Here is a 19,368-nt window from a genome sequence, read left to right as displayed (position 1 = left end):
AGGCTGTTTAAAATGCCTTTGCCAAAGAATAATGCTCCAGTGGGACCACATTAGGAACAAATACAGATCAAGAGCAAAGACATGGCAATTCAGTCAAAGCTTGATTTGCTTCAAAGGCTGAAGCCTGGTCCCAGGATAACTGATGGCAAAATTCTTTTCTGCAGTAAGCCTAGTGGTTTGAACCAGACTAATGCCCGCTGACACTGGACCTTGCTCTCTTGCCAGCTCTCAGTTTCATGTTTTTCTTTCTCATTCATCAGATATTTGAGGCAACAATATCTCATTCTCCTCCTGTCTTCAAGAAAATAATTTCCTTGAGAAGCCTTCAGATGCTGTTCTCTTCCCGCTTGTACCTCCAGCCATCTTCACCTTTGCATTACTAGTTCTGTGCAAATCCAGGCCAACTCTGGAAATAATTTCCTGGCATTTTAAAAAATTTTATTCCATCAGTTTAGACTTAATTTTGAACCACTCCCATAAAACTCTTCATTGTGATTGGCTAGGGAGAATACTATTTCTGTCTCTGTATTAGATGAGAAGTTCCAGCATAAGTATGTCAGGGGATGTTGACTGTGTTTTCCACGTATACTTGTATTCGGATTAGCTCTCTGCTAACAGTAACTCACCAGTAGTAAAATTAGCTATAAAACTCCATCATCAGGTGAGCCAAATCTCCAAAACCTTATACAAGATGACCTCCTATCACCCAGACCTAGAGAACCTACAGAACAAGATGAAACTACTGCAAAGCCTTTTTTAAAAAGTTATTTATTATTGCTGCACTGAATGGGCTGGACTAACATTAACACCCCAGTATCAGGCACTTCAAGGCAGCTCCTGTTCTCAGGAGCTTAAGATCTAGACCAGACAAAGCAGAGAATAGTCCTGGATTGCCTTTTCCTAGGCTGAAATATTTCACATGAGTAAAGCTGCAGGTTCTGGCACACAATAGCCAGCTCCAAACAATTTACTTTGTATTCAGACTACTTGAAAGGTACCAGGGTGAATTCATCCCATTGATTTTCATTTGGGCAGAATCCCAGGTCTTCTATTTAACTCCACTTTTCAAATGCACATTGTACTTATGCCAGAAAAATAGCCATCCAGAGCAACTGCATTACTTCCAGCAGATCCTCTGGGAGTTTACACTAGCGTCAAGGCAGTTCAGGCACCTTCTGTCCTTGCTCCTCTGCTCAGGACCACTTGGCCAGCAATAAACTCTATTAGCAGAAAGACTTTATATAAGCTCAGGATCAACCCTGAGTTACCACAGTTATGACATGACATCAACATCAAAACACACACACCTGTGCTCCTGACATGGTCTGGAGCCCAGTGAGCCTCCCTTGAGGACCCAAAACAGTTGCTCATGTCTAATCTCTGCCTCAGTCTTAGTGGAGAATTTCCTCCCTGCACTTCAGGTGGAACAGTATATTATGCAAAGCCATTGCAGCCTGATGACTGAAGAGGCAATTTAAGGGAAGGCATTCAGTAGCTGGAAATAAAGCTCCATTACATTATATTAAATATTGAGCTCCCTGTAGCAAGCCAGACAATTGCATACTGAATTAATAATGTTATTTATTCCATTTAGTTCTGTATGGATGACACTTAATCGTCACAGCATTTTAAATCAGAGCTGGCCTCAACTGCTCAGCTCTGAGAGCATTTTATAGAAATCATAGAGGTGGACTGAGTAGTTGGAAGTGAAAAGAGTGTGAATGTGTGAAATACAGCAGATTTGGTTAATAATAAAGTTATATGGTCTTGATTGTTCATTTGGATACCAATGCTCCAGCAACACTTTGTCTTAAGAAAGCATAAGCAAGTCCCCAAAGATCAGCTTAGGTTGGAGTTTGTGTAGGATCTGGAGGCACTTAACTTTTCTTTTTGTCAAAACACTTGTTATTTTTAGAGCAAAAATGTATCTGCTCAACCAAAACAACAAAATGTCCCGGAGAAAGCTCAAGTTCCCTTTTTTGGCCAAAAAAGTAAATAAAATAATAAAAGGCTCTAAAGATGAAAAATGTGCCGATGCAATTCTGTGAAAGCAGGATTTTTTTTTTTTGAACCTACAACAGTCAATTATTTTTCCACACTGAATACTGAAAATTTAAGAATTTTTTGCAAGCAATTTTAGCAGCAGGAACTCTAGATTTGTAATGTTTTAATCTTTCTGTTTCAGAAGGTAGAGTAGGACATCCAAACTATCTTCCCTCTCATTATGTCATTTTTCTACTTTCTAATTTTGAGATTCATGATTGCCATCTTTTACAGCTATGAAGAAGAAATGGCTCCCCAGGCATTATGCAAGAATCAGCATTTTTCCCCATCACTCACCAGAAACAGGCCATCCCTACTGAGGTACATTTCTCAATCTTAATCACCTCCAACTGATGTGGGTTCTAAAATTCAGTCTACTGTAGAAAGAAATAACTGATCTGCCATTTCCTTTAACTCTGATTTCTGTGACTTTCATGGAATAATTTCATTGACTTCACAGGAGCCTATCTGGATTTACACCTGTGTTAAAAAGCAGCAAAAAACCTGACTCTTGGTGTGGAATATCGCGTTCATAAATGTGTTTTGTATCTCCATGAATCTCCCCATCTACAAAGGTGAACAGCTGTTGCCATAAATCAGACAGTCTGAACTGGCCATAAGAACTTCATCCAGATGATCTGTTGAAAATATACAAAGGCAACGTTTTGGAAATAAAATCTACCCTGATGTCCTCAGGGACACCTTCTGTTGGAGAAAATCTCATAATTCAAAGCTAAAATTAGTTCACAGAAATGCTTTTTCAGGAGCGTCACGATACTCCAGAGTAACATTGCCTTGAAAAAGGTTGTTAGATGACTTAAGGGATTCTAAACATCTGGCAGTTTGGTACATACTGCATTGGAGACATCTAGTGTCTTTTTCAACTTCTCTGTGGGTGTAACTACGCTATTAGCTAGATTGGCTGTCTCTGGTCCAGTTCCCATCAGCCATTCTCTCTATTTGAGTAGGAAACACTTGCTAAAGTGTGGAAACAGCTGGCAGAGCTGGCTGTAGTTTGTATTAACAAAACACACTCTTGTTTCTGACCACAGACTGGCCTTTAAGTTCCGACTGCAATTGCCAAGGGCTCTTCATGGCTTTTAGGATGAGACCACGTCACCCAAGATGTACAAGCTGGCTATGTTACGAATTGGCTCTTGGAGCATAATGCGTTCCGTCAGGAGGGATAAAGTGTTACATAAGCAGAGGAGAGCAGGATGAGCAGCCCTATTTTACCAAAAGGGAAAATGAGACATGGGGAGGTCAAAGTATTGGCCTCAAGAGACTATGTAGCCAGGGAAAGGTCAGGAAGGGAACCATATCTTCCTCTCCCAGAGCAATGCCCTAATTCAGGCAGGCCAACACGCAGCTCTCCAGCTGCACGCCACTTGCCAGCAGTTTAAATCCAACAAGGACATGGCTGCTGGCTTCAGACTCCTGCTGTTGGGGATGGTGATTGTACAGTGCTCCAGGATCACTTTGGCTCCCAGCTTCCCTGGGACACTAGGAAGCCCACGTCATCTCTTGCCCATGAATAACTCCCAGCTCCTTCAGTACATAGCACATGTCTTCTGCTGTCATTCACATGAAGAGCACAAAATGCTCTTGGGGCTCAAAGGGGCAAGACGGTCAGTTGGTCCTGCACTGACCAGTGCATTCTCATGTATCTCTAGTGTGTCACTCTCCCCTGCCTTCAGCAAGATCACTGCTTAGTCCTGAAGGGACAATAAAGCCAAGTAAGGGGGCACCATACAGTTAGGCTTTGTCTTTCATCTTTCTAAGGGTACTGGAGCATAACATGAGTATGGAAAAAACAACGAAACACAGACAGAGCTCTACCGTGAACTTCCAGACAGTCACAGAGAGTAACAAGCTCAGCTCCTTTCACTCAATTCCATATGTTCTTTTGAGACCATGAAAAGGAACTTTATGATATGCTGGAAAGGATGAAGCATTAACTATCAAAAAACAGACCGAAGTAACCAAGAGCCTGGATTATTTTCTCTTTGATGTATGCTTATGTAAATTCAAATAAATAAGTTTAAATGCAAGCTTTCTTCAATTCTAGCAGAGCTTATTAAATCTATTTAAGTGAGACAAGCTAGGCTCCATGTAATGCTAGGAACTCCCCAGACAGTTTGCCTTCCTACTTAACGTGATACTCTACAATTACACATACCAGAGCCTTTCATTCAAGGACTTTAATTTACCAACACTTTTTACATTTTTCAACACCCTTGTGGGCAGGAAGGCATTATAAGTCCACTTTATTCAACAGTAATCAATCGAATGTGGAGAGGCAGCCTGCTTTGCTACAGATCATGCACTAAAACACTGGCACAGTTTGGAGACCTCCTCCCTTGCCCCTTCTCAAGAGTCACTCAGAAACACATTTTCCACTAACAGCAGATTCTCTTAAATGTTGGGCCAAATGCTCTGAACACAGATACACTGAACATGCTCAGTAGCAAATAGGCTGTAGGAAGCAGAGACTAACCTTCCCCAGAACAAGTAATAAAAAAGACAGTATCCATCGTTCTTTGGCAATTTCCCTTACCAAAAGGGCACTGGTCTCTGCCATGCAACTTTGTCAGACATTTACTCTATGTCACTTAACAGAGCCAAGTGTTTTCTGAGGCAGAAAGAGCTACTACTAAAATCCCTTAAGTCAGTCACATATTTTCTCAGACATCATAAAGCAAACTGTATGTTTGCATACAACTCTGACTCTTTCAGGAGGAAATGACATTCCTTTCAGAAGGAATGACAACCCATTACTCAGGCACATATTTTCTTAACTGATCAAATCAATTATCTGTGGAGCTTTCAATGCATTTTAAGAATACAATTTTCCTCTCACAGGCCCACAGATGGAGCCTGATTGAGTCCAGACCTTAGGACTAGTGAGACTGAGAGAAGGTTGGCCCAGCCCAATCAGTGCCAGGGACTACAAGTTCCAGGGGGACTTACCAGAGCCAGCTGCAGGATACCAACTCATCTTCTGCTGGGCCTTAGAAACTAGCTGTCCTCCTCTAAGCACTAAGAAGCACTTCAGCTTCTAAATCAGGGCTTAAAAGCAACTATCCTTCAAATCCCAGGTTTTAAAAAACACACAGCCAAGCACCTTCCACACAGGAACCCAGCTCCCACATGACACCTTAGCTTTGCACCTGCAGGACATGAGCCCTTGGGGTGGAGCACAGCAGCCTCCAGCAGGCAGTAACACTTCCTTTGCTAGGCTGCAGCCAGGGGCTTCAAGCGAGACAGACTTTAAATGAAGGGCAGGCTGAAAGCCCTCTGATGCAGAAGTTGGAGAGGTCACTGCATAGCCAAACCAAGTTGTGTCTCTATTTCTCTATAAGCTCTTTGTATATGGAATGTAATTATACATATGAGGAAGCTCCCTCCTTCCCTGGGTGTGGCGAGGACCTATAACTTTGCCCTAGAACTACCCATGCTTTCACCAGGAGAGACAGTCCAAGAGGCCTCTCTGTAGAGCCCGCAGATAGGTAAAATGGGCCCAGCTGTGCTCAATCAGGGTCACGGAAGGTTGACAGTGCCTATGTATCATGAGACAAACATCTACCTCGTCTCTGCTTTGTTTTACAGTAAGATTGTCCTAGTCCTAGCTGTAGCAAGGACAGAATACAAAATCCAAGGTGTAAAGGGCAGATTGCACCTGTAGGAAATGACCCAGGCCACAGCAGTGAGAGCTGGGAGATGAACTGCCCTTGGGATCACTGGGAGCAAACCTTGCCCCAGCATTTATGTTTGCAGGCTCGTTCCTGAAATGCTCTGCTCACAATGTTTTAGTGGGATAAACCAAAACCTGGCATCCCTCCATGTAAATAAAGGGATTTGTCATAAAGCTAACAGATCCTGCTTTTAAGTAGTTCCCAAGAATATGAAGTGACAATGAGGTGCCTAGGAAAAAAACTTTCCCACTGCCTGGGAAAAAACATTCCTAGGACAATAATTTCACAGCTGTGATTGATACAGGCATTGAAAGAAAACAGGGGCCTGAAAGATTCTGTGTATGGTCTGAACAAGGAGAACAAAGACAAAAAAATACAACTAAGGTATTTTTTTAAAGATCTGTGTCCTACCTTCAATTATCAGCCTAAAGATAATGTACTGGAATGGTTATGGACAAGCAGTTCCTCTATGGGAACCAATCTTGGATGCACCTGACAAATGCAGGGAGCAGTAAATCGCTGCTTGTAGCCATTTCCCTGCCCGGGAAATCATTCAGACAGGCTGGTTCATCCTGTGTTCCCACAAACCATTCAGGTGCTGCTCTCTGGCTGTTCCATCGCTGTAAAAGATGATTTGGGCTTTTTTTCCCCAAATACTCCCTCAGAGAATTTTTATAGTCACATTGTGCCCAAAAGGTTGGAGCAGAGAAATGGGAGCCTGCAACCTCTGCACTGGAGCCCTGGGGGTCAGCAGGAGTTTTGCTGAAGCAGGATTTCCTGCTGGGTTTGAACCCCCCAGCACTCTTCTTCTGGGACATGTTGCCTTTTCCTACTGTTTCCCCTCTCCCTTGCCATGGGCTTGTGAGAGCAAAGAGGCTCAAGTTTGACAATTGCTCCAAGCAGGGTAAATAAGGTGTGACTGTGGAGACCAGCGGTGGAAACAATATACCTCATGGGCTGGTCCCACTTTTCCACGGAGAGTCCTGCCATGGGCTTTCTCTGTTACTGACTGCAGTGCATCAGGGAGTAAAATGGTTGCTGCTTTTTAAGAGCAATGTTCTCGCAAACCAAAGTTGTGATGGACAGAGAGCAAGAGAGCTCAGTTCATGAACACATACGATGACCATGCTCCCTCCTTGTGTTACTCCACTGGCACCAAGGCAACTGCAGCAGGCCTGAAGGTGGACTCCTCCATCTGGGGGAAAACAAAGCTTCCTTCAAGTTCTCCTTTATTTACTCCAGTCAGCTGTGTTGAGTGTATCGATTCAATCAGCTATTTCCTTAACCATAAAACCAGATGTGTGCCGTCATGGCCCATCTACAGGGACTGAATCAATGCCATTTAGAAAATGCAGAATAAAAATAAAAAATCCCAGGAAAGCTGAGATATGCTGATGCTTGGAGCTCTCAGGGTTTCCTAGGTAAACTGCTTTTCTTTTGAGTCCCATTTATTTTTGTTACCTCCAAAGAAATGCTGTTTTAGCCACATTTCTTGGAAACAGCGTTGAGATCTAATGGGTTGTTACTGATGTGAATTCTTAGGGGACAGGCTGGAGAATGGAGGGAATGTAGTATTATCTTTGCTTCTGGGCATCAGGAACTTCTGCAAGCAATGTGGTGCAGTACATGTCATTCTTTGCTGAGGCAATTAATTACATTGGTCCCTAATGGGAAGAAGTATTCAGCTAAAAAAACATTGCAACCCCTTGGACTTGGGTTAGCTTCTGGGCATCTGAGTAGGTAAGTGAATTAGAGAGGATGCAGTGCTTAGTTTTCCTCTGCATTTTTCTTCTCAGACCATGCCCTGTTGCTTCCCTCTGTACTTCTTATGGACACTACCACCTGAGGCAGTTCAGTGCAGTTCCTCTTTGTAAAGAGGCAGCTCGGGAATGTGATCTAGCTTATTCTCAGCTCTGAGTAGAGGTCACTGGGTCTCCACCTCACCTGCTCCACAAAGGAGCCTAGGGAGCAGAGAAAGGGAAGGATCCCTGCCATAGGACTATGATGAATTCTCCATCCGTTGGGGCTTTCTTCCACTGCAAAGCATGTTGCAGCTGATGCAAGTGGAGTCAGCACAGCCACTATCTAACAACAAGCAGAGCCTGCCAACATCCCAATCTTGCTGTGATGGAGAAGCAGGGTGAATGAACACCAGCCCTAGGGGACACCAGGGCCACTACATCTGAATATGCAGCTATACGGAGAAAGGGAGGACTTTGTAAGGAAACGGGGTGAATTTTGCTGGCTGAAGGGTTCTTTAAGCACAGCGGCTGCAACATGCTGCATGCCAGATTGTAGACATTCCTGGGGCAGCTTTCCAGAATGTGAATAAGCTTAGGACATATGTACCAGACACCATACAACCTGGGCCCTGAGAGGCCTGCAGACAGTGCATGTCATTGCCTTGTGCAATCCAGAAGGGATTTCTCCAAGCCCACGTGTCCCCTTCAACTCCAGTATCCACATGCACTGATCAATTCTTGCATAGTTGTGTTGTCCCTTGATTGACACTACAAGATGAGGCAGCTAGGAAATACCTCAAATATCATAAATAGGGAGGAAATAAGAGTGGGAGAGGGGGTTGTGTTACTTAGGAAGCCCTGAGTGGGCTGTCGAGTCTCTGAGGTGGTCCATCCTGAGATCACAAGGGCAAAGTGATGAGTGAGTCACTGCACAGTGAAGCATTAGTTTAGAAAATAGATGATTCAAACTCAGGAACTGCTGAATAGCGCTCAGGTAAGCCATATCCTAATGCCCACCTAAATAATATCTGTCCAATGTATATATCAGCTTTAGGCAAACACTCAAGAAAGACACATTGTAAACACATCTCTAACAGCTGAGCACTTTCAGTCCCGGGGTGGGGGGAAAGATTGCTGCCATATGGATGTGAAATGGTTTCCTCTGGTGCAAGGTGATACTCCAGACCCCCCAAGAGTTAGTGGGGGTCTTTCTACTGATACAGTGATAATGCTTTCATGTAATTGAGCACTGCTAATTAAAACCAAAAGCCAGAGAACATTTTCCAAAGAAGACTTGCTATTTTTCCCACCTTAAGAGAGAGTCTTCTAACATGTGAAGAGTAGAGCTCTGTGTGGACGTGGTCACACACACACTTTAGTCCAGAGGCAGCTTGTGCCCCTGTCATAGCTGCCATAGTTTCAGAAAGAAATAAGTTGACAGGAACAGCAAACTCTGGAAACACATACAGCTGAATGTTGGATTTAAAAGCAGAAAAACATCATATGCACTGTTCTACTCCTGACCTGTATTTTACACTGTACTATTTTGTGTGTTTTCTTTCTCTTCCCTAGAGCAGACAGAAACCAGATCTTAAAACATTCACAATGAATTTTCAAATCAATAACATGTGAGACTTTGTCTAAAAGGTAAAGTTGTTGTAAAAATCAATGTCAGAGAGAATGCTTTGCCAATTCAATTACACATGTTTCTCTCAAACTAGAAAAAAAAGGAGAAAAGAAAGAAAAAAGATGTGGGCTTATTTGAGGCCCAATAACTGTTCCTTGGACTAACATCCCACTTTTGTGAATATTCTCAGGGCTTCTTATGCCAGCTCCCCTCAAGGGGTCATAATTAACTCTAAATAGGGTTACCTTGCTTCAGAATCAGCCTAATTTCAAGCAGTGTTTCTGCCTATGATCACAATTTTTTAAATAATGTGTCCATTAAATAGCATGAAGGCTTCCCAGAAATGGGAACTGTATATCAAAACTTAAACAAAAATAAGTGTGATTAGACATGGCAGCTGTCTAGAAAATATTCAGCAATTTCACTGAGTTTTGGGCAAAATATGAATGATTGTACCCATTCCAGTAAGTGCAGAACCAGAAAGGCTCCCATATTACCCGCTGCTTCTTCAGGCGAGTTTCAATTTGAAGCTTGACTCCGAAGGAAAAGAAAACAGCAGGTAAAAGTATAAACAGCTGTGCTCCTGCTGGCTTAGCTGGAGACTTCAAGGAGTTAGAGAATCACCCACTCAGAGATGTAGTAGATATCACCCAGCCAAACTGCTGAATCCATAACACCATGGGAAGGACCAAATGGCACAGCATAATCCTCATATAGCTGTGGTATCACTAGGGTGCAGTGGGGACAAGATTTCTCATTGGAAACGATCTCCCTTTCTTTCCCATACTACCTGTATCCACCAATGTCTCCCAAGCAGCACGTGGAATAAAAGCTTTTTTGAGGCAAAAAATTATCTTTTTGATCTGCATTTGTACAGGATAGTCCTGAACTGTGATTCACATTCCTGATGTGTGCTACATGCAATTTATTTCCAGACCTGCCCCCCCACCAGAATCAAGACATGAGAATTTCCTTGTGTCTGGTGGTAATGCTTGCCAAGTCCCAATCTCTGTCAATAGGCCGTGGTATAATGTTCCTACAGCCAAAAGAAAACGGTTAGGAAGTAAATACCAACACCAGTGATTTAGGTGCAAAGCCAAACTCTGAATGACCCTGGCCTCTCTCATATGACAGAAATCTCTCATAAATATATCCTAAATACAAAATCAGTTACAGAAACACTCTGGAAATCTGTACTTGGTTATCTTGAAACTAAACCACGCCAGGAATTTGGGTAAGTTTTTGCTTATAGACTATCATTATTGGCACTCAATCAGATACAGATAAGTTAGGTTTCAAGCTTGTAAAAGAGAATAATGCAAAAGGAATTGGAATAGATTAATTTCACATGTTTCATTTCATGATAGGTCGTTTTTTGAAGCACTAAAGCAACATTAATATAAATTTGTGTTAAAATGGCACTGTAATTTATAAGAAAAATTTTAAAGCTCCTAGTCCATGGGTTTTTGCCACACTTAGAAGTGTATTTGCAATATTGTATCGAGTGAATAAGATTCAGAAATTGTTAAGCATGTATTTATTCCTGTTTCAACCAAATATTTGATTATATTTCTTGGTTTGTACCTCAACAGGAGAAGAATGGAATTCAAAGGTGCACTTTGTGACTTTTTACCAGTCACATTTCTTATTATGTTTCCAATAGATGCTAATGTAATATCAATCCCAAACACAACCAGGGCTTGTCTGTGCCTCTCCACAGAATACCTACACTAAAGAGTTTACTATCCCCACAGACAAAAGTGCTGAAGACAGAAACCCTCTTTGCTTTTCACAAGGGAAGTGAGATAGGGGGATTAAATGCTTTATCCAAGATCCTGTGGGTACCTTTGGCAAAGGCCAAAGACCCCCTTGAACCTCGAACCGCATCCTTAATCACGTCAGCCATTGCGCAAGAATGATAAAGATGGGTCTCCTCAGAAAAAGAACGATTGTCCTCTGCAGATATTCCTGACAGGACAGCATCTCTGTATGTCTCTGTACAGTTTCATGGCTCTCTTGCAGGTGGCATATGTGAAGTATAAAACTGCTTGTTGTTTTCCTGCAGCAGGAGAGGACGGCAACTGTGAGCAAGAAGTGGAAATTGGGAGGTGGATAATTATGCGTTAAGGAACTAGACCCATGAAAAACAGCTGTTGAACACAGTGATTTCAAGAAGAGAGGATAAAGGGCATAGAAGCATCTTTTGAAGGGATGTGGCTATGTGGAGTAATTATAATAGATTCTAAAGGAAAATTATAATAGATGCTAAAGGAAAACCAGCTTCACTCTTTGGAATAGAGGCAGTAACGCTTGTTACTAGCCCAGCTACTCATGTAAGACAATGAATTTCTCCAGATCTTCAGCTCAGCTTAGACACCATGGAAGAAACATTAGGGCATGACAAGAGAATGAAACAACCGCCAAAGAATGATCAGATCTGCAAAGAGAGGGGTTTGCTAAGATAAGACATCAGGGAGGGGGGAGTGGAGGTGTGGGACAGCTGTGGATGTTTCATGGGATGTGTGCCAAATCATCTACCTTACAAGCATATTATATAGGGGTTTGGGACCATCACTGCAAGTCTATTCCTGGGGGAAAAGGTGGAAGATCCTTGAGAATAGAGCATACTGCAAAAGAAAGAAACTGCATACAAGAGGCTAGGAAAAACCCATTTGTGATTGCTTTTTCCTGGAGGAATCACTTCAGGGAAAACTGTGTTACTTACTGATGCCTTTCAGACTGTGAGTGAGTCAGTCTCCCACTACCATCTCATTTTCCCATGCCGAAATTGCAGTGCTAATTCACTTCTTACTGGGATGCTGAAAGACATAATTGGTGCTGGCCAAGAACTTTGGAATCTACAGAATATTTCTAGGGAATGGGATTATATCACTGGGATTTATGATGAAAACCTCAGTAGGCAGAGCACATTGCAGGACACAACCCTGAAAACACCCCCACCAAGCCTCCTTTTCGCCAAAGATCTCTGCTTACACTCTAGAAGCAATAAAATACTTTAAACACTGCATGGCCAATAAATAAAGCTGACTGTCAAAGTACAGACCAACAGATCAGCTGGAAATACTCCAAAAAATATCACAATGCTTTTAAGCTACTGCCTTTTCTTTTAAAAGGTATCATATCTGGTTCTTTACCTGAAACCTTGCTAGACAAGAGGGAGGACATACTAAAATCCTTGCAGACAATATAGTATTAGAACGCTCTGTAGTTTTATTAGGGAAGAAGTGCACAACGGGGAGAGAATATCCTTGCCGTATCTTTTCACAAATTAACTGACAACACTGAAAGCCACTTCCTTCCTATGAAGCTTGGATTGATGTTTCAGCTGTTCTCATGAAAATAGCCATAAAGTCTGATATACCAAGGTGACTCCACTGGCTTTAAGCCTCAGTGAATAAATTAAAGAACCCTAAAAATAGTGTTTGAGTCTATAAAATCAAGACAAAGTTTGATGTAAATACTGTTTTGCAAGTTGAAATGAAAATACTGAGTTGTCCATTAGGAAAACATAGTTAATAGAACAGCTCAGGAAAATTTGTTTGAAAACCATGAACTTTGAGGATTTCAGGATGAAAGGCAACCTTTCTTATAATACCACCTCATTTTTACTGCGTGCTGGAAAACTGAAAAGGTCTTTGCACAAGGCAATGCAGAAATCCTGTTGGGACCTGGCTGTGGATCCTGGGATTTGATTTGCCTTTTTTGCTTGTTTTAGCAGAGCTGCTCCTGCACGGTGGTGATATTTCTGGCCTCAGACACCCCTGGGAGCCAGACTGTGCTGCCATTTCTACTCTACAGATGGGGACCAAAGGAAGACAGCAATAAAAGCTATATTTCCAGAAGCATTTGTTTATGGAAATTAAAGGATTTGCTGCAACACAGTTCAAGCATGCTCAGACAGGCCTTGATTTCCTTCCAGCCCACTCCAACAAAAGGCCTCCAAATAGAATAAGATACGACATCTTAACATTATGATGAAAGGTCAGAACCACGTGTTGCAGAAGCAGCTGGCTGCTGTGACCCTGACAACTTTCCTCCACTCATCCTCACTGTGACTGTCTGGAGACATCAACAAACTGCATGGAATGGCTGCAATTCACTCTGGCCTCTGGATTGAGAACGATGCAGCTTGTAAAAATGCAACAATAAGGATGTTATCAGCGTCTGTTCCGGTCCATTCATACTTCAACAACCACACAATGTGGGAAGGTGTCTTACATGATGAGCAAATGGTTTCCATATAGTTCTGGGGAGGAATTTGGCTTTTCAGGGTAGTCCCTGTGAATTCTGAAGACTTAATAGATAAGGGAGTTTCTGCCAAAGGAGCTCTGCCTCTGCTCTGTATGAGGCTTGCTGAAACTTTTAGACAATCCCTTGCTGATTTTCTGAACTGCCTCTTTATAAAAAACACTCCAAGATTAACCCAGTGTCACTCTCCTGGTAGGTAATGATGCTCAGACCCCTTAAGAGACACTGTCCAGAGGTGCAGTTTCTCAAGGCAAATCTGGACTATTTCTTAGCTGCATATTTCTCTTTTAGTTTATGTTTGAATACAGACTTGGGATAACTCCAAGAGCTCCTTCAAACAACCCATGCTATAGGCTTAGCCACAAACTGAAGGGAGGCAGAACATCCACACACTGGTTGTATTCCTGTGTGGCAGACCCCTGAGCGAGACCGTAAGCTTCCAGCAGATGGGGGTTTGTAGGTGCACGTTGTGCCAATGAAGTGAGCAGCCTTTAAAAATACAGGCTTTCAAATATGATTAAAATGCCAGGTAGTCTCTAAGCCAGAAGAGAATAATCTCTCTGTCTCTCTCTGACTTCTCTGAAGTCCCTTCCTTTCCAGCGGCTGTGCTAGCTAGCTGTTATGGCCAAGCCAGAATGAAAGATGCTTTGCATGACTTTCAGTATTTACTCTCACAGGAAGCGCAGTATCCTGTCTGGCTGTTGGTATGCTCACCACCTGACTCCAGCGCGCTCCAAACAGCAGAAGTCTTTTTACTTGACTGGAATGTGCTGCAGTTCAAATGCAGGGAATAAAATAAGCAAGAAGGGCTGCTTTATTAATTGCGAGGTCAACGTGCTATTTGCTTAAGGGTTAGCATTGAATTGGGCTCTTTCTGTCTTTCCTCTTCTTTCAGAGAGGCACACCATTGTGCCTCCGTGCCTTTAGTGACTAAAGCAACAGGGACTCCTAGAGCCCTTGTAATACTGTGGGTTCTCCATGCTACAGCTTTTAGCCATTTGTAAGGGCAGCTAATAATGAAAGGAGGCAGGACCAGATTGTCAAAGGGAGTTAAAGTCTGCCTTTAGGGTCTTTTGCAGGCTTTGTAGTAGAAGATCCTTATTTTGGGACAACAGCTGACTTCATCAGTGCTAGACTGCAGGAGCTTAACATACTGAGCCACATGCAAAAGGCAGCTAAGGGGCAAGCAGGATGGATTCACTCACGATGGCAGATGGTTTGTGGCAGCTCCCTTCATGTCCCATTAGCTGGAGGGACTCAGGCTAACCGGAGGCAGAGGTGTGGGGAGAATGACTGGCTGGACCTGGAAAAGGTCCCTTGCCCTCTCTGGGGCTGATTGTGTGTTTGTCTGCATATACCTGTGTGAAGGAGGATGCATTTTAAAACAGCCCAAACAGCAATTTCCAGCCAAAACCCAGAGAGTGTCACGTTAAGGTAATCGTTTGTGTCAACGGCATGGCACTAGCTTTCCCTCATCTGACACTCCTTAGGGCAACAGCTAGTTAGCGTGTCGCCAGAAATGGCCCTTCCAACCAGCATTTCTGTGATTCTATGGTGTAATTTCACTGGTAACAAACATAGCGGTTCCATCACATTTCTGTCTGGTACTGATGCAGTCGGTGGTATACATTGCCCAGGTCCAACATTCACCGAGTATGTTGATAAAATGGAAAGGGTTCAGACAAGAGCCATGAGAGGACATAAAAGGCTACAAAGCAGGTTTCAGGCAGAAGCCTCCAAGACTGCATCTTATTCTTGTTGTTCTGGACTGATCTTGCATTCTTTTGAAGCAGCAATATGGGGAACAAAATTGACTGTAGCCTTTTATTCTGGAAGACAAGAAGTACAATGAAATCCGGTGGCTGGGGGCTGAAGTGAGAATTTAGAGTAGAAGTAAAGTGAAAATTTCTAACAACTGCAACAATTTACTAAGGTAGCGATCAACTTTTCACTGTTGGCAACCTCTGAAGCCAGACTGGACTCCTTTCTCAAACACATATTCTGTTCAAAAGACTTTGATCTGGAGTTGATTTTGATTACTACAGTCTGCGTTATATGGAAGACCAGAACTGATGACGTCATGGATTCCCTTTTTATGCTTCTAGAAAACTAATCCTGGAATCCTCCTAGAAATCCAGGAAACCTCCCATTCTCCTTTTTGCAGACATTTTTGCTCAGATATCAGACAGCTTGTGTTTTGGTTGATTCTAAGGTCATTGACTTGAAAATACATGCTACTAGATCTGCCTAACTGACCTGAAACTTAAATCCCAATCTCTAGTATTATCTACCAAGGAGGTGGCTCATTGCTGAACCCATACGGTTTTTTTGCTCTAACTCAGCTTGCATTTTTGGAGTTGAATAAACTTGGGGAAAGCTCACAGGGAATAAGTAATCTGTAATTTCATACAATAGCTAAACCCTCTGTCTGTGTTGATTCAGAAACCAAGAAACCCCCAAGATATATTTCTTAGAGACCAATTAACCCCCCCCCCAACAGCGCACAAATCTCTGCTCTCAGGTTGCACATAACACAAAACCAACCCAGCATTTTACTTCCTAATAAGCATAGCAATGTAAACATAACTACAGACATTGTCTTCTAATTAGGAGAACTTACTGTGGGGTGTTTATGACCCCTATGGAAATGTATGGACATTTGTTGCCCAGCAAATGAAGGAAATTTAAAGCCCCCTCAGCTAGGACATTTATAACTAGGTTGGCAGAGGTGAAAATAAAAGTTCTAGGAGCAAACACAGGTAACAATCACCCATTGACCCAAGAATGGCTGAGATGACACTAAGCGGAAGTAGGTAGAGGTATGCCCTACAAACACTTTTTATTCGAATATTATCTTACCACAACTCTGCCTGTGTGAACAGCTGAATTCGGATTGCCTGTAAGAAGGACTTAGTGGGAACACCCACGCATGGAAGCTGCTGTGTAGTCTGGTCTCCATGAGATGAGTTCTCCACGTTTGACACTTGGCAAGACCTGGGAGCTCCTCTTCTTCAGGGCAGGATATTGCTGGGCAGACACTACCTTTATGAGAGATCAGAGTCCAGTCTGCTCCAGTGTGAGGCAGCAGCTCCTGCATACACAGAAAGTCAACAAGACACAGGCTCGTTTGACATGTGGAGGTGAGGCCAAAGAGGTCTGCATGTGGCATAGTACCTACAGAATGAGTTTCCTGACGGCTGTGGCAAAATTCGTTGGCCAGCTGGATTTACAGGGCTCCACTATTGGTGTCTGTGGCCTGGGTCTCTGAGGGGAGACTCTCCTGGGGTCTCAGGCACTGCTATGTTTGAAACTAGTTCATATGAATCTCTCAACCTTGCCTTTGCTGTGAGCCATGGAAAGCAAGTTCCTATGTTGTTGGCTTTTGTGTTTCAATAAGCAAAAGAATCACAGAATTTCAGAATCACAGAACAGTTGAGGTTGGAAGGGACTTCTGGAGATCATCTAGTCCAACCGCCCTGCTCAAGCAGGGTCATCTAAAGTACATTGCCCAGGATCACGTCCAGGCGGGTTTTGAATATCTCCAGTGAAGGAGACTCCACAACCTCTCTGGGCAACCTGTTCCAGTGCTCAGTCACCCTCCCAGTAAAGAAGTTGTTCCTCATGGACAATTGGACAATTTAATTTTTACTGCTTTTGGGGCTAGCTCCAAACTATAAACCTTGTAGTTTTGATTTTGCTGGTGCCACAAGGAAACTGTCCCCTTTTGTATATAGTTAGCAGTTCTGCTTCCAAATTCTTATACCTTCATGCTGGTGTTGGCTTCATTCTTTTGCAAAGGGGACGTAACAAAATCCGATGCAAAGAAGTAATGCTTTTTCTTTGTGTTGAATGGTCAAATAGAAGTGGGAAAGGGAATCATGCAAGTGTTTGTGAAAGAAACTCTTTTTTCACTCACCATCCCCTGTTATGGTATTGGTTAGAAAAGAAGCCTTTTCCATCCCCAATACAACCTAGAGGGACGTCAGACAAAACTATCCCAGAGTACACTATCTTCACACAACTTTCCTTCTCCCTGAAAAGCAGAAAGCTGCCTATGCAAGAAGAGTCAATCATGCAGCACCACTGCAAGGTGCTGTGACAGCTTCATGAGAGGCTTGGTACAGGATCAGTGCTAGGATGTGGCAGGATTCAAAGGAGGACCTAGGCAACCCTTGCGGCTGGAAAACTGGGAGATCACCAAGGCCGAACTTTGAAAGGTGCTGACACTAAGGCAAATGGTAGAGCTAAACATTGCTGCTTGGGGAAGTGTTTCCTGCCCTACTAGTTTCCCCTTGCAGGTTCCTACAACTCAAGGGTTTCACCTCATAGTGCCTGGGTTTGGAAGGAGAAAAAAGCTGAAGGTCGCTGTGATTTAAAGGCTGCTCTGATTTAAAGGAGCTTTTAGTGCCATGTTACATAGCTTAATCAGATACATGAATCCAGGACATAACTTGAAGAGAATTTACTTTTAATCTGAAACCCTGAATTGTTTTTGGGGGAAAAACAAGTATTTTGAAATTGGTTTTTATGATGGGATGGTAGGAAGGTAGAAGAAATTAATTCCATGATCATTAGCCAATTCTGCTCTTGGTCAAATGATTTCTACATCAGGTAAATGGAGTTTGCAGTGCTTTTAATCCTTGTTTTGGAGATAATTCACATCAGCAATCTTCAACCCATCCAAAGTTTATTTTCCAGGGCAAATGCAGGGCTTTAAATAGTGAACTTTAACCTGCTGATAATATCTTTTTTACCCCTCATGGACCCTTAGCAATAGTACATGGCCCTCTACACTTCTACACAGGCTGTGACCCTTTCTGCACAGGGTCACAGCCATGGCTCAGATAACTGGCCATGCCATGTCACTCAGCACCAGCTTTACTGCACAACTGGAAGTTTTGCCTGCCTTCATTTTAACCCATAGGAATACAAGGTGTGGTAGAGCAGGGGGAAGGGATGTTTGCAACAGCTCTGATCTGAAAAGATGGTTTCCAGCTGCATTTCACATTTGATTTGGGGTTTGGATGAAGTTTTGACAGAATTTCTCTATGAATTATGCAAGAGGCTGCTGGAACGCTGCAAGTACACAGAGGCACAAAGAGACTTGTTCAGGCAGCCCTCAAACGACACACTGCCATCTGACACACAAACCAAATCAAAGCTCACTCCAAAAGGTAGATAATCTTACCCTGGGGAGGGAAGGTGAGCGGCCAACCCCCAGTGCTATGGGGTGCTGAGGTGGGGGGGGCGGGCAGCAAAGCTGGCTGTGACGAGGTGCTGCAATACAGCACTAGATGGTGCTGTATTTTAGAAATAATTTCGCCTTGTGGGTCCCTTTAGGTTTGAAGTGGGCTCAAGATATTGCAAACCCACACAGATGCTCCTTGCAAGACATGTTGCTGCCCTCTCCAAGGAAAGTGGGGATTTTCCTTGCTGTCCATTCTACAGCACGGGAGTTAATATGGAGTACCGGCTTTGCAAGCGGTGAGTGGCCAGTTAAACTCTCCAAGTATGGGGGACCAATGCCATTCCCATGTCTACCCTTCCATGACTTACCCTCTTTCTCTTGATTTAGGCTGGCATCAGTCTCCAAAAGCCCAGCAACAAATCTGTTCTCCCTTAATGGAGGCTCAGAGCTGGCGTTCACCTTTGCCAGCAAAGCTCTGGTCTGCACGGGGATGCTGTCACTCTAGGAAGGAGGGTGGCATCAGGCATGTGGCTGGTGCCTGGAACATCCCCAGGGGTGCTGTTAGAGTAGCAGTCTTGCTTGGGTTGTCACATTGCCACAGGTTGCATGCTGTGAGATGCTGGGTCCCCAAAACTCTCTGCTGGAAGCAACATCAGCTGTTGGAGTGAGGGTGTTCAGAGGTTCCAGGAAGATCATAGGCACCTAGGTGAATGGAAGGCAGAAAATTTTTAAAATAATGGCCTGAAAAGTCACATATGAAATGAGACAGGCTGCCTCCAGGGTTTACTCCTACTGCTGTTTTCA

At 43.2% G+C, this 19,368-nt stretch overlaps 1 long non-coding RNA gene across 1 annotated transcript in view; it reads right to left on the bottom strand.

The window, feature by feature from the left end:
• The window catches only part of LOC138061435 (uncharacterized), a 126,191-nt gene that overhangs the window by 47,281 nt on the left and 59,542 nt on the right, over positions 1-19,368 (bottom strand). The window contains exons 10-11 of the long non-coding RNA XR_011135187.1: positions 18,933-19,266; positions 16,236-16,467 (exon numbers count right to left, since the gene is read on the bottom strand). This is a non-coding gene — a long non-coding RNA (uncharacterized lncRNA). The remainder of the gene's footprint in view (positions 1-16,235; positions 16,468-18,932; positions 19,267-19,368) is intronic.

Source organism: Struthio camelus, chromosome 17 (assembly GCF_040807025.1).
Source record: "Struthio camelus isolate bStrCam1 chromosome 17, bStrCam1.hap1, whole genome shotgun sequence".
Classification (NCBI taxonomy): Eukaryota; Metazoa; Chordata; class Aves; order Struthioniformes; family Struthionidae; genus Struthio; species Struthio camelus.
The sequence above is the reverse complement of the archived record's forward strand: the minus strand, read 5'-3'. Positions and strand labels throughout refer to the sequence as shown.